This window comes from Polypterus senegalus, chromosome 8 (assembly GCF_016835505.1).
Source record: "Polypterus senegalus isolate Bchr_013 chromosome 8, ASM1683550v1, whole genome shotgun sequence".
Lineage (NCBI taxonomy): Eukaryota > Metazoa > Chordata > Cladistia > Polypteriformes > Polypteridae > Polypterus > Polypterus senegalus.
The window spans coordinates 35322537-35338744 of NC_053161.1; positions in this window are offsets into that span (position 1 = coordinate 35322537).

Here is a 16208-nt window from a genome sequence, read left to right on the forward strand (position 1 = left end):
CATTACCGACGGTGTTGGGTTTAAGGGCTCCCGAATAGTGATGGGAGCATGGAGCCAGAACCCACATCATCACAGGCCCCTGGTATGTTCTAGAATGGTTGCTGGCTTTCCATTATTCCTGTCATCCAACTGTTCAGTTTCTTTATTTGCAAATCCTCCGACAATCTTAAATCTCTCTTTTCAGCATCTGCAGTAGTTTTTTTGGGGTTTATTTTTATATTTTTCCATAACACTTGTATTGAATAGGTACTGTAATTTCAACCAAAAAATTTCACAAAGCAGTATGGTAATAAAGCCAACAATTCTTCCCTGAAGTTTTTCTTGTAGATGTGTGTTCATTTGCATTGCATTCATTACAAACTGATTTCCAGGCATTCCTCTTCTTTGATCCCACAGCTAATGTGTGTTGTTTATCTTTAATTATGAGGTGTCTTGAAACTATTTGCTTTAAAGGTTTTTCTCATGCTCAGTAAAGTTTTTGATTGCATTCTCTGCTCTGCTGTACTTGATTTCCTTGAATTTGCTTCTCTAGGTCCATACAATTCTAGGCTTTTCTGGATCAATTCCATGTTTTATAGGCAACATTGGTCCAGCTAATTTAGACAAGCACTGGTGGTTTTAAATAATCTTGTTTACTTTAGTTTGGGTCTTCCCAGTCCAGGTGTTAGTAATTGTTAATCAATCTATGTTTTGAAAAGCCACTTTTTAAGCATGATTTTCTATTCTAGATTAAGGCTTTCTCCTTTTTTAATTTATAAAACCATGATAAACTGCCTCTTAATGTCATGTGTATACAGTACAATAAAATTCCTATTTGCACTCTTAACAGAAATGCACTACCGCTTCACTGTCCTTGGCTGGTGGCCCAAACTTCACTCCGTAGGAGTGGAACTCATGAGTGAAATAGCAAAAGTCCCTTTGTATAGAGTTTAACAAAACTGATGCTACATTTTTTAAAGTGTTTTGATGGATGGAAAGAAAGGAACAAAAATGTTATACCTGTCATCTTCCTTTACCCATTAGTCCTATTTAAACTGTGTGTGCTGATGAAGACCTCCTCAAATTAGCTGCTGCATACACCTTATGTCTTATGGAAATTCTAGCATACACATTGGCTGGTGTAGGGGTTTAGATGAAATGAAAGCATAGTTTGGAAAACGATATGTTTGCTAAACACCTTTCTTCTAGAGGAGAATTTCTATGGTTGTGAAATGATTTCCAATATGTTTTGTAAAACCAATGTTACACTGTGTGCACAATTATTAGGCAATTAAGTATTTTGACCATATCATCATTTTTATGCATATATTCCAACTCAAAGCTGTATAAACTTGAATGCTTATTGGATTTAAGCATATCAAGTGATGTGTATTTGTGTAATGAGGGAGGGTGTGGCATAAGGAGATAAACACCCTATAGCAAGGTGTGCATAATTATTAGGCAGCTAGTTTTCCTCAGGCAAAATGGGCCAAAAAAGAGATTTCACTGACTCTGAAAAGTCAAAAATGGTAAATGGTCTTATAGACTTTTGAAATTGCTAAGATATTTTGGAGTGAACTGTCAAACATTTTGTTGCAAATAATCAACAGGGTCGCAAGAAACATGTTGAGAACAAAAGACGCAAATTAACCACACAGATTTGAGAAGAATCAGACATGAAGCTAACAGGAACCCGTTATCCTCCAGTGCTGTTATATTCCAGAACTGCAACCTACCTGGAGTGCCCAGAAGTACAAGGTGTTCAGTGCTCAGAGACATGGCCAAGGTAAGGAAGGCTAAAACCTGACCACCACTGAACAAGATACATAAGTTGAAATGTCAAGACTGGACCAAGAAATATATGAAGACAGGTTTTTCAAAGGTTTTATGGACTGATGAGATGAGAGTGACTCTTGGCGGACCAGATGGATCAGTAACGGGCACAGAGCTCCACTTCAACTCAGATGTCAGCAAGGTGAAGGTGGGGTACTGGTATTCGCTGGTATTAAAGATGAGCTAGTTGGACCTTTTTGGGTTGATGATAGACTCAAAATCGACTCCCGAAATCAACTCCCAAACCTACTGCCAGTTTTTAGAAGACACTTTCTTCAAGCAGTGGTACAGGAAAAAGCCTGCATCTTTCAAATAGACCATGATTTTTATGCAGGACAATGTTCCATCGCATGCATCGAGGTACTCCACTGTATGGCTAGCCAGTAAAGGTCTTAAAGATGAAAGAATAATGACATGACCCCCCTTACTCATCTGACCTAAACCCTATTGAGAACTTCTGGGCCATTCTTAAACAGGAGATTTACAGGGAAGGAAAACAGTACACCACTCTGAACAATGTTTGGGAGGCTGTGGGTACTGCTGCACAAAAAGTTGATCGTCAGCAGATCAAGAAACTGACAGACTCCATGAATAGAAGGCTTATGACTGTTATTGAAAAGAAGGGTGGCTATATCGGTCACTGATTTTTTTTCGAAATGTCAGAAATGTTTATTTGTAAATTTTGAATTGTTTATTATTCCCACTTTAACAGATGAAAATGAACAAGTGAGATGGGAAAATGTTAGTTTTTCCTTTAGTTGTGTAATAATTCTGCACACTAATTGTTGCCTAGTAATTGTGCACACATATGCATTCCTCTGACAATGTTCACACTCACATTTCCTTTATTAACATTAGGTTTATTAACATTTTGGACTGTATTTGTTCCATTTTAAAATTAATCCTCAAAAATACAACCTAATAATTGTGCAGGTCAGGAAAGTGTGGTGGCCAGTCAATGGTATCAATTCCTTCATCCTCCAGGAACTGCCTGCATACTCTCACGACATGAGGCCAGGAATTGTTGTGCACCAGGAGCCACTGTACCAGCATAGGGTCTGACAATGGGTCCAAGGATTTCATCCTGATACCTAATGGCAGCCAAGGTGCCTTTGTCAAGCCTGTAGCGGTCTGTGTGACCCTCCATGGATATGCCTCCCCAGACAATCATTAACCCACCACCAAACTGCTCATGCTGAATGATGTTAAAGGCAGCATAATGTTCTCCATGGCTTCTCCAGACCCTTTCACTTCTGTCACGTGCTCAGGGTGAACCTGCTCTCATCTGTAAAAAGCACAGGGCACCAGTGGTGCATCTGTCAATTCTGGTATTCTTTGGCGAATGCCAATCGAGCTGCATGCTGCTGGGCAATGAGCTCAGGGCCCATTAGAGGACATGGGGCCCTTGGGTCACCCTAATGAAGTCTTTCTGGTTGTTTGGTCAGAGACATTCACACCAGTGGCCTGCTGGAGGTCATTTTGTAGGGCTCTGGCAGTGCTCATCCTGTTCCTCATTGCCCAAAGGAGCAGATACTGGTCCTGCTGATGGGTTATGGACCTTCTATGGCCCTCTCCAGCTCTCCTAGAGTAACTGCTTGTCTCCTAGAATCTCCTCCATGCCCTTGAGACTGTGCAGGGAGACACAGCAAACCTTCTGGCAATGACACGTATTGATGTGCCATCCTGGAGAAGTTGGACTACCTGTGCAACCTCTGCAGGGTCCAGGTATCGCCTCATGCTACCAGTAGTGACACTGACTGTAGCCAAATGCAAAACTAGTGAAGAAACAGTCAGAAAAGATGAGGAGGGAAAAATGTCAGTGGCCTCCACCTGTTAAACCATTCCTGTTTTGGGGGTCATCTCATTGTTGCCCCTCTAGTGCATCTGTTGTTAATTTCATTAACACCACAGCAGCTGAAACTGATTAACAACCCCCTCTGCTACTTAACTGACCAGATTAATATCCCATAAGTTTCATTGACTTTATGCTATACTCTGATTAAAAAGTGTTCCTTTAATTCTTTTGATCTGGGGGATTACATTTCATAGGTAAGGCTGAACAATTATTTTGGTTATATTTGGCCATTAGAAAATCCTGTTTTATAATCTTAGCATTCAAGGTCACCTTACAATAAAATTAAGCAACATTAGTAAAATTAAAACAAGAGAATGTTAAATAAAGAAGCAATAATTAGCAAACAAATACAGATAACTGACAATAACAGTGGAAAATTCACAATTGGTATACCAGTTTGAAAAGATACGTTTTGGGGTCAGTTTTAAAATGTGTTATTGAATTGAGCTGACATATATGAGAGGGAAGAGAATTCCCGAGTTGAGGAGCACTATGAGAGACGCTTGAGTTCCCATAGTACTGAGTCTGATATGTGGTACAGAAAGTAGAGCTGCAGATGAGGACCTGAGTGAGCGAAAGGAGTGCAAATCTGTAGGAGATCAATGAGGTTGTGGAGAGCTTTAAATGTTCAGAGCAGTATTTTGTATCGTATTCTGTAGTTACCAGGGAGCTAGTGAAGTTGAGAGAGAGTAGGTGTAATATGTTCAGTGGATTTAGAACAGCAGGTTATTATCCTGGCAGCATAATTTTGAATAAGTTGTAAGCGATGGATACGTTTTTGTGGGATACCAGATAGTATAGCATTACAATAATCTATACGTGAGGTGACTCGGGCATTAACCAATACTTCAGTACTGTGTTGCGTAAGAACAGGACGAAGTCTAGAAATGTTTCAGAGATGGAAGAAGGCAGTCCGAGAAATGTTACTCATATAGGAAGTATTATTAATAATAATAATAATTATTATTATTATATAATAATTGCCATTATTAGTGTATAAATGGATATAAATAATTGCATGTAAACGATTCGCCAAAATCTGTTGTATGTAAACAATACTGCTTTAAACGTTATTGTTTTTTCATCAGAAAACCCGGTTTCCATGTCTACTTGTATTAGTTTAAATGGCACTTTTGCCACTAGCTAAAGGGCGGACACGCTGATGCAACGTGTCGACTGGGCAACACAGTGAATGTGTCGTCTATCTGTATATATCTATGGACCGAACGACAGGAGCACTTCCAGGTCAAGGACTATATAAAAGACTATGGGAGACCCAGCAAGCTGAGCCGGAGTTGGGAGGGTGTGTGACGGAGCTGCTGGGAGAAGAGGAGGATTTATTATATATTATTGTGTTTATTGTGGTGGAGGTGTTTTGGGCACTTTAAGGAAGAAAATTAAAATACTTCTGGGTGCTTTTAAACCAGTGTCTGCATCTGTCTGTTGGGTTTCACGGGGCTACAGCACACTCAAGCGTTCATACATTGGCAGGCCTTACAAAATTTTTAAGAGAGTGATGCTGAATTCTTGCTGGATCACTTGCAGATGCACACTACTTTTCACATCTCCCACTGGAAACACTGTTTATCTTCTTGGTTATGTGCTATTGTTGCTCGTCCAGCCCCTCTTATGGTCAAAGGTAAAAGGGTGTTTATTGTTAATAAGATTTTAGATTTGTATAGAAAGGGCACCACAGTTCAATATTTGGTGAACTGAACAGAATCGTTCCTGGGTTTTGGCTCCCAATTTTCATGCTAGTTGGTGTAACAATTTAATGCTTGGTTTTGCTTTAAAACCTTTTTATTGTGACCGGAGAGTGTGTCTTTGACAATGATTTACAGTATGTTGGTTATTTTTTGATATTATTTACTTTTTCATTGCACTGACACATCACATGGATGGGAAATGCACACAACCAAGCTCAGGTGTTCTTTTGATCAATTTCCCATCTACTGGTTTCAGCAGCACTTCAGTGCACCGCATTTCCCGATTGGTCAACATTGGTCAAGCCAGTTACTTCCGGGTTAAATATGGCTGTGTCACTGATGTTCAGTATCCCTCGGTGGGTAATTCTAAAGAAGAAACCTCTCTTTGTGAATTAGTTTGTGGTGAAAACTGTTGAAAATTAGGCAGCTAGGTGGCATTTAATTACTCTTTGTTTATCGATTGATATTGTGTTTGCTTTACCCAGAATTCTAAACTCACTGTAATCTCATGGAACTTTGTTCTTATCATTTATAATGTGATGTTTGTGAAAAGGGACCTTATTGAAGGTTTATGATTGCAACAGGCACACTGTTCCAGTTTGACAGAAGGTTAAAGCATGTAAAACAGAATTGCTAAATTGGTGGAAAAGAGCATAATCTATTGGTGAGAAGAACACACAAATAACTCACTAAATGTGGTAAACTGATAGAAAACATATATTATATGTATTATATATTGTACTGATCCAAGAGAAAGTGTGGGCATAAAGCCTGTCAGAACCTCATTAAGCCAGGTATAAAGAAATCTATGCTGTAGAGAAACTAACTCCTCTGAAGATAGACATACAATTGTTAAAAACCTCTGTGAAGATCTGAAAGACAATCAGCAATATCCCCTGGCGATGCCCAGGGCACCTTACAGGGCTGTCCTTCTAGACTACAGCATCCCTAAACATCTGTGGGAGTCCCGACTGGGAGCACGCCAATGGAGCACCACCACCTAGTCCACTGGGGGATTCTTCATCCCGACTGAACAATTTTCCGTTGTCATTTCACTATACTGGCCTCCTTGCAAGGTAAAGGGTAAGGGGTTCATCAGCCAGGATGCCTGTCCACCCCTCCAGTCAGTCACAATACATAATTTGATATGCTGTAATTTGTGTTAGGAGTGAAAGCTACATTTTACAATATATAACAAAGTTTGCAATCAATTGAAGATTACTGCTGCTGTTTATCCTACAAAGCAAGCATGCCAGCTTTTTATTCAAGCTAGTTTATCAAGGTCTTGAATGGGTTCAAACATATTTTTAAAATATAGATATTTTTAAGTATAACTGGAAATTAGAGAATACTTTCTTTAGGTGTCCCTGTTTTTTTGAAAATGTAGAAGTCTGTTACATTCAAAGTCTAATATATTTTATTTTTATTAATTAGTACATGAAAAGTTTTCAGTATTGTGGTAACTCCACAACCACAATAATGGCAAGAGTTGCATGCAAAAGTTGGATCTTTATTGTAAAAGAAAAATATAAACACTGTGAGAGCATAAACTGAAAAAGAAAAGAAAGAATAAAAATGGCAATTTTTTTCTGATTACTCTCAGAGGTGTTTGAACCTCTGAAGTAGGGCCAAGCACTTCCTTCCTCACTTCTCATCTCTTTTTCTCTTTCCCTTGACCCTGACCTTATCTTCTACCAAGACCTGACTACTCTTCTGCTATAAGATACCAATAAACCCCCTCCCTAAGATCACTTCAAGTAAATGTTCAGAACCAGTGAAGATTCAAAGGTTACCTGACATTTCCTACATAGATATGAGACTAGAACCCCAATGAGGGGGTCCCCATGTCTCTGTACCCCTCAGCTGTCATTCACCTTGAAATGCTTATCTCTATATTGTAGCTCTCCTGCTATGTATCCTCTAAACAAGGAATCTGGCTTCTGTTTTTATATTCTGGAACCACGTGCTGTCAGGCCAGGAGGTCCTCATTCTCCCTCAGAGAGAGTTTACTGCAAACAAGTGGTACAGTTCATTCTACTGGCACTGGCATTCAGACTATATTTATCTTTTTACTTGTCTCTATTTGGATCATTCCCTGTCCTGTTTTAGGCCACTTTCTCCCCAACATCACCTTGCCAACAGGGCAACCCATCATAATATGCTAAATGGTAATTATACATTAAGGAGAATAAGTTTTGCTTTGTATTGTCATTTAAACGCTGAAATTTCAAGAATTCATAAAGTGCATAAATGAACTGGCCAAAAGCTTTCAATAAAATATGCCCTTTGTTGTGCACAGGTAATTTGCTACAAACATAATTATAAAATGGTTCATAACACATTCCTTTTGGTAAAGCTTCATCAACCAGCTGTTGAGAAAAGCTCTAGACTGAATGACATTCAAAAGGGAAATAAATCTTGAAATGCTTCCTTAGCACATCTAACACATTTAGAGTAAAAAGAAGGCCAGGTAATGAGTCAAAGACTTAAAAAGCAGATGAACGAATGTTCATACTTCAATTGTTTGTAATGTGGGCAGAATGTATTTGCCACAGAAGTACCTTGCATTAAAATGTTTTGCTGTTAGTCACTCTCGATTATAAAATGACAGTCCATTTGCATGGAACTGTGAAAGCAAAAACATGTACTTCAAAGTTCAAAAAGTCCAAAAATATCAGTTTAAAGGTTTAAAAAAATAATGAAAAATATGGGAAAAATATGCTAACTCAAAAATGCATTAGGCTACAGTTTTTGGTGCAAAATCAGATAACATCCAACCATCCATCCATCCATTATCCAACCTGCTATATCCTAACTATGGGGTCATGGGGGTCTGCTGGAGCCAATCCCAGCCAACACAGGGCACAAGGCATGAAACAAACCCCGGGCAGAAACCAGCCCACCGCATCAGATAACATTAAATAGTAAATAAAATTTAATGTACTGCTTTGTGTGCTCTGAGAGGGGAGCTTTTGAGCTGTTTCTTAATTACCCCTCTCATCAAAAACAAAAAGACCAACAAGAATAGCAAATGACCTAAAAAAAACAATAAATCTGCAGGCCCTCTATATTCTCACTAACAGGTACTGTTCTCTGTCTATGGAGGCAATGCCTAAAGCACTTTTTACCTCATCATTAACACTCTCTTCTCACCTACTGTACCTTTTACACTTGATCTCCAGTTTTTCTTTGTCCCACCAGCTGAGCCCTTGTCCATCTCTCCTCTTGACTTCTTGTTTCAATGGCCCTATGGCTGGAAGGCCCTTTTAATATGGTCCATGACTACTTCTGGGGTCATGGCTGGCCTTTATTTTTGACCAAGGGAACCATTATATGCTCCCTGTATTGGCTCTTGTTTTTTTCCTGCAGTTTCAGATCTAATATTGGCCATATAGACAAGAACACCTCTTCTGTACTGTACTGACTGACATCCCTTATAATCTCAGCCCTGGCTGTCACCCTTTGATCATCTGGATCAAATACTAACTCTTAATCAAGTGTGAGATCTATCATTATAGTAAAAGTTACTAGTACATGAACTGGTTATAGAGAAAGTATAACCATTTTTATGACTAACGTGCCACAACATCTTACATCATTTCTCATTCATTTTTATTGACTTTCTATCAATTCATTGTGGTAATAGAACTGAGTTACCTAAGCACAGCTCCCAGGACAAAAGAGAAATGCAATCTGTCTTACATCTCTTCTATATGGCCTGTGCCCAGTATGCCTTCTACTGGTTGTGTAAATGAGGCATACTAACTAGTTGCTTAAGTCACAACAACAAGCGTAATTTCTCTTTGATAAGAATGTTGTAGATATTTTTTCTATGGTTGAGAAACTTTAATATTTCAAAAGCTGAATTTTCAAGATTCATTTGTTTGTGTTTTTCATTTAAAATCTTTGATGAAGATATTTTTTTTTAAATATATTTTTAATTGTGTCACACCACCATTTTAGAATTTAGCAGGTAGTTGATGGGTCACATAAATAAATAAGATAATAAAGCATTGCATGGTTGGTCAGAACCACCTCCTAGGAGGCACCATGATTTGAAAAGACACAGCACAATTAGTTCTTTGTCCAAGATTATGGATTTAAACTGTGAACAAGTATTAGTTTATTGATCAAGGCTGAGATTTTCTGGTAATAGCTTATAGCTTTTCACATTTTGATTGGATTCTCAGTCTTAACATTTTGTCTTTGGTTGAATTACTGTGCTCTTGTAAACAACCCGTTTGACTACAATGATGCTTAAATCCTCTGGTTTGATTAGCAAAAAGGTTTATAAATTAAAACCTCAAATCTACTGGGTTCAGGATCAGGATGCTATAACTAAAACTCTCAGTGCGGTGTTTTAACCAAATAAACTGGTCCAAGGAATCTTATCTTGCCACTGAGTTGTGGAAGCTGTTTTTATTGAATCATTTGCCCTTAAAGTATTAATATCTACTACCGTATAAGAACTGCATTCTTTGTAGATGCTATAATATCAGTTAAAGTGATCAAGGTGCACCATAACAACATTGCATGTACAAGAAAAGATTATAAGGCACTCCTCACAAGAAGGAATAGCACATTACAAGAACTCAAACTTAAAAACAATCACATAACGAGGTAAACTATGTGAGCAAAATTATTATATAGACAAGAAAACTGTGACCATCAGGTTATTTATAGACTAGTGCTGGATTTTATAAGAAAAAGCTACAATTGGAAGGAAATGGTGGCATTACATTTAGATATCAAATCAATGAAGAATTCAAAAAGTCTTTTTGATAAAATTTTTTTTACTTAAAACATCAAAGAGCAAAGAACCTCACTCAAGACTGGGGTAAGTGCAGTGTTCTACTGATATACTTTTTCCTTGATTACTAATTTTATGGTTTTCCCCTCACTCTACATTATCATTCAAATAGAATTAAACACTTAAAAGAATCACTACTGAGGTTGTTTTTGAAAAAGAAAAACGTAGTCGGTAAGTGTTCTGTCTCATTTACCTTTAAAAAACTTAATCAGAAAATGCCTTTAATTTATTCAATGCTGTCAGGCATTTGAATATGAAATAATTGCATTATCATGATTATTCAGATTTTAAAAGGCAACCTTCTAGTTACTTTCTCTTGTGAGTGTGTCTGTTATACCGGTGTCACAAAGGGATAGAAAAACAGATCATGCCTGATCCAGGTACCTCTTACTTATTTCACTGCACATAATTTATTATTCAGTATCTGTGCAGCAAACATTATATTTTTTCTTTGTTTTCTTCTGTCTCTTACCTTGAATAGCACATTGTTAAAAATTAATAACTCCTTTGAACATATGTCATGCTGGTAACACAGCCCATCCTTGTAAATCTAGATCTTTTATCATTAGCTGGATATAAACTTTCATCACTGTATTCTCATTTGGTCTGGGAAAAGGAGATTTCCATGTAATTTATTGATATTTACCACTCAAAATCTTAAAAGATTTTCTTTTTTTACTTTACAGTCGAAGACATGGATTACAAAAGAGGCCTCATAAATAGTAGAAAGCAAGACACATTGGAGTGGAGAAGGAGCTGCATGAAGTTTAGGTATAGAGTTAAACATTTTTTATATACAATCCCAATGCAATTGATTTGTGCCATTTAAGCACAATTCTTTATTTATATATATATATATATATATATATATTGTCAAGGATGTCTGGGGACACTGCCCGGCCGGGACGCCTGGATAGTCCCCGACATGGACAGTATTACTCCTCGGCCACGAGAGAGCAGCCGCCCGGGCTTATCTGGGGGCCACAAGGAGGGACCTGGGACGTTCCTGAGAGGACGTGGCCACCGCCAGGACCCGGATGGAACAGAAGGGATCCAAGTAGCAGGTGTTCCGACAGTAGATCGGGGGACGAGCACTGAGACCGCAGTACAAGCAGAGTCAGGGGGGCGGTGCCGGCTTGTATGTGACGGCACCCAGACCGCCCCGCGCCAAGAGGCGGCGGCGCTCGGAATCCGATCGAGAGGTGTGCAAACAGCACGGGGTCCCGCTTTAATTCACAAGGGGATCCAAGCTGTTGCAGCACTGCAGAGTAATGGGAGGACCCGGAAGGAAAGCGGAGAGGTCTCCCGACAGGGCAGAAAGAGAGAACGAGAGCTTGTGTGCTGTCAGAAAGCTCTCTCCGAGGCCATGGAGAGCGGTCCAACGCCACGCTGAACCGATACAGGCACGGGCGTTCCCGTCCTGTTTTCAAGCCCGGAGAACACCAGAAAGGCAAGGGGTGCGCCGGTGTTACAACTGTCATGGATTTGGGCATTTGTGGAGATGTTGTCCATATGCCCTGAGCTATGATGCCATTGGGTGGCGTCGGGACGACGTCTCCGCACCTGTGTCTTGTTTTTCAGCTCCAGACTGTGGCAGATGGTATGCCGGGACCCCGCCTTGGGAATCTTCTACCCCTCGCGGGACAAGCCGCTTTGCCGGATGGGCATCAGCTGGTGAGGGGGCAGTGTCAAGGATGTCTGGGGACACTGCCCGGCCAGGACGCCTGGATAGTCCCCGACATGGACAGTATTACTCCTCGGCCACGAGAGGGCAGCCGCCCGGGCTTATCTGGGGGCCACAAGGAGGGACCTGGGACGTTCCTGAGAGGACGTGGCCACCGCCAGGACCCGGATGAAACAGAAGGGATCCAAGTAGCAGGTGTTCCGACAGTAGATCAGGGGACGAGCACTGAGACCGCAGTACAAGCAGAGTCAGGGGGGCGGTGCCGGCTTGTATGTGACGGCACCCAGACCGCCCCGCGCCAAGAGGCAGCGGCGCTCGGAATCCGATCGAGAGGTGTGCAAACAACACGGGGTCCCGCTTTAATTCACAAGGGGATCCAAGCTGTTGCAGCACTGCAGAGTAATGGGAGGACCCGGAGGAAAGCGGAGAGGTCTCCCGACAGGGCAGAAAGAGCGAACGAGAGCTTGTGTGCTGTGAGAAAGCTCTCTCCGAGGCCATGGAGAGCGGTCCAACGCCACGCTGAACCGATACAGGCACGGGCGTTCCCGTCCTGTTTTCAAGCCCGGAGAACACCAGAAAGGCAAGGGGTGCGCCGGTGTTACAACTGTCATGGATTTGGGCATTTGTGGAGACGTTGTCCATATGCCCTGAGCTATGATGCCATTGGGTGGCGTCGGGACGACGTCTCCGCACCTGTGTCTTGTTTTTCAGCTCCAGACTGTGGCAGATGGTAAGCCGGGACCCCGCCTTGGGAATCTTCTACCCCTCTCGGGACGAGACGCTTTGCCGGATGGGCATCAGCTGGTGAGGGGGCAGCGTCAAGGATGTCTGGGGACACTGCCCGGCCGGGACGCCTGGATAGTCCCCGACATGGACAGTATTACTCCTCGGCCACGAGAGGGCAGCCGCCCGGGCTTATCTGGGGGCCACAAGGAGGGACCTGGGACGTTCCTGAGAGGACGTGGCCACCGCCAGGGGGTGCCCGGACAGTAAGGGAATCCTGGATGGCAGCACTTCCGCTACACCAGGAAGTGCTGCCGGAAATACTTCCAAGAAGACCCGGAGTGCTTCCAGGTGCTTTCCTGACACTTCCGCCACACCAGGAAGTGACGTCAAGGGGAGCACCTGGGGCTCATCCGGGCCATGATAAAAGGGGCCGCCTCCTCCTAGCAGGGGAGCCAGAGTTGGGAGGAAGGAGACGAAGCTTGTGAGGAGGAGGAAGGAGGTCAAAGAGAAAGAGAGAAAAAGAAAGAGAGAAAGAAGAAGAGAAAGAGAAAGAAAGCAAGAGAGTTAGTGAGAGAAGGCATTGTGGTGCTCAAAGGAAAATAAAGGAGTGTGTTTTATACATCCTGGTGTCCGTCTGTCTGTGTCTGAGGGTACGATTTCTGCAATATATATATGTATATATATATATATATTTACAGTGCAACCGGAAAGTATTCACAGCGCATCACTTTTTCCACATTTTGTTATGTTGCAGCCTTATTCCAAAATGGATTAAATTCATTTTTTCCTCAGAATTCTACACACAACACCCCATAATAACGTGAAAAAAGCTTACTTGAAAGTTTTGAAAATTCCTTAAAAATAAAAAAATTGACAAAGCACATGTACATAAGTATTCACAGCCTTCGCCATGAAGCTCAAAATTGAGCTCAGGTGCATCCTGTTTCCCTTGATCATCCTTGTGATGTTTCTGCAGCTTAATTGGAGTCCACCTGTGGTAAATTCAGTTGATTGGACATGATTTGGAAAGGCACACAGCTGTCTATATAAGGTCCCACAGTTGACAGTTCATGTCAGAGGACAAACCAAGCATGAAGTCAAAGGAATTGTCTGTAGACCTCTGAGACAGGATTTTCTCAAGGCACAAATCTGGGGAAGGTTGCAGAAAAATTTCTGCTGCTCTGAAGGTCCCAATGAGCAAAGTGGCCTCCATCATCCATAACTGGAAGAAGTTTGAAACCACCAGGACTCTTACTGGAGCTGGCCGGCCATCTAAACTGAGTGATCGGGGGAGAAGGGCCTTAGTCAGGGAGGTGACCAAGAACCCGAAGGTCACTGTTTCAGAGCACCAGAGGTCCTCAGTGGAGATAGGAGAACCTTCCAGAAGGACAACCATCTCTGCAGCAATCCTCCAATCAGGCCTGTATGGTAGAGTGGCCAGACGGAAGCTACTCCTTAGTAAAAGGCACATGGCAGCCTGCCTGGAGTTTGCCAAAAGGCACCTGAAGGACTCTCAGACCATGAGAAACAAAATTCTCTGGTCTGATGAGACAAAGATTGAACTCTTTGGTGTGAATGTCAGGCGTCACGTTTGGAGGAAACCAGGCACTGCTCATCACCAGGTCAATACCATCCCTACAGTGAAGCATGGTGGTGGCAGCATCATGCTGTGGGGATGTTTTTCAGCGGCAGGAACTGGGAGACTAATCAGGATAAAGGGAAAGATTACTGCAGCAATGTACAGAGACATCCTGGATGAAAACCTGCTCCAGAGCGCTCTTGACCTCAGACTGGGGCAATGGTTCATCTTTCAGTAGGACACCGACCCTAAGCACACAGCCAAGATATCAAAGGAGTGGCTTCAGGACAACTCTGTGAATGTCCTTGAGTGGCCCAGCCAGAGCCCAGACTTGATATCCGATTGAACATCTCTGGAGAGATCTTAAAATGGCTGTGCACCGACGCTTCCCATACAACCTGATGGAGCTTGAGAGGTGCTGCAAAGAGGAATTGGCAAAACTGGCCAAGAATAGGTGTGCCAAGCTTGTGTCATATTCAAAAAGACTTGAGGCTGTAATTGCTGCCAAAGGTGCATCGACAAAGTATTGAGCAAAGGCTGTGAATACTTACTGTATGTACATGTGCTTTCTCAGTTTTTTTGTATTTTTAATAAATTTGCTAAAACCTCAAGTAAACTTTTTTCACATTGTCATTATGGGGTGTTGTGTGTAGAATTCTGACAAAAAAATAAATTCAATCCATTTTGGAATAAGGCTGTAACATAACAAAATGTGGAAAAAGTGATGCGCTGTGAATACTTTCCGGATGCACTGCACTGTATGTATATATATAATAGTGTGGAGGACTTCCGGCTTTGTGTTCCGGCCCTCATCCCCAGGCCGCCAGGAGGAGCTCTCCCAACAGCAGGATCGTGCCCCGAGTTCCAGCAGGGCCTCATGGACTATGTAGTGTTTATACACAGCCCTGCTGGATACCTTGGGGGCCACTGGGAGTCGCTGTAGGGGGGCTTGTGGGCTCTTATGTGCCCTATCACCCGGGAGTACATCACGTTCACGTGACAGGAAGGAACGACGTACTCCCAGGTTGAAGAAAAGGACTGTTTACCCTGACCCGGAAGGAATAAGGAACTGTGGACTGATTGGACAGGAACACCTCCGGGTCAGGGTGTATAAAAGGATTGTGGGGAAGCCCTGACACTGAGCTGAGCTAGGAGGTAGAGGGGCGAAGTGTCTGGGCGAGGAGGAGAGAGTAGTATTGTTGGTTATTGAGTTTATGAGTAGTGTGGAGGGTGCTTTGTGCACGTTATTGTTAATTAATAAAAGAGTCTGGGACTTTTACATGTTGTCTGGAGTGGTACCTGAGGGTTCAAGAGGTGTACAATATATATATACAGTATATATATGTATGTGTTCTTAGGCTTCTAATAAATTCTTTTTTTTCCCCAAAAAGTATAGGCTCATAACACAAAAAAGAGAAAACCCCAACCTTTAATTGAGGTACATTTATTCATTGGGAAAAAAATCCCACAAATAATTTTTTTACACTATACATATATATATATATTGTTACACACATGTGAGTAGGAAGGAGCTGTATGGACTAAGGGAAGGTAATTCTATGCCAGGCCAGGGGGTGGCGGGGTGCACTAAACCTTCTTCTGTTGTCTCTGCAGTCCAAACATGGGAAAACCTGACTGATTCAACCTTGATGACATCACTTCCACTCTGAAGTCCAGAAAAACGTCATTTCCTGTTCCGCCATATCACTTCCGGTTCTGGCCTTTAAAGCCGCCATGTTCTCACTAAAACTTCAATTCAGTTGTGGACTCCAACCAATGCACCTCAGTCCAATTTTCAAACCCTTTTTAAGCCAGGGATGTTATACAGGTGGCTGCCCCAAGCCTTTTTTGAGTGTGTCTGTTTATTTCACAGTGGCATAGTCAGCAGGATGATGACCTCCTTGTTGAACTGTAAGCCGAACGCATGCTCATGAGAGACAGCTTATGGGCTCAAATACTTGTGTTCCAGACCAGACAAAGGAATGGTGCTGTTCTCAAGTTCTTTCTCCTTTTCTCCTGCAGACCTACAGAAGAAC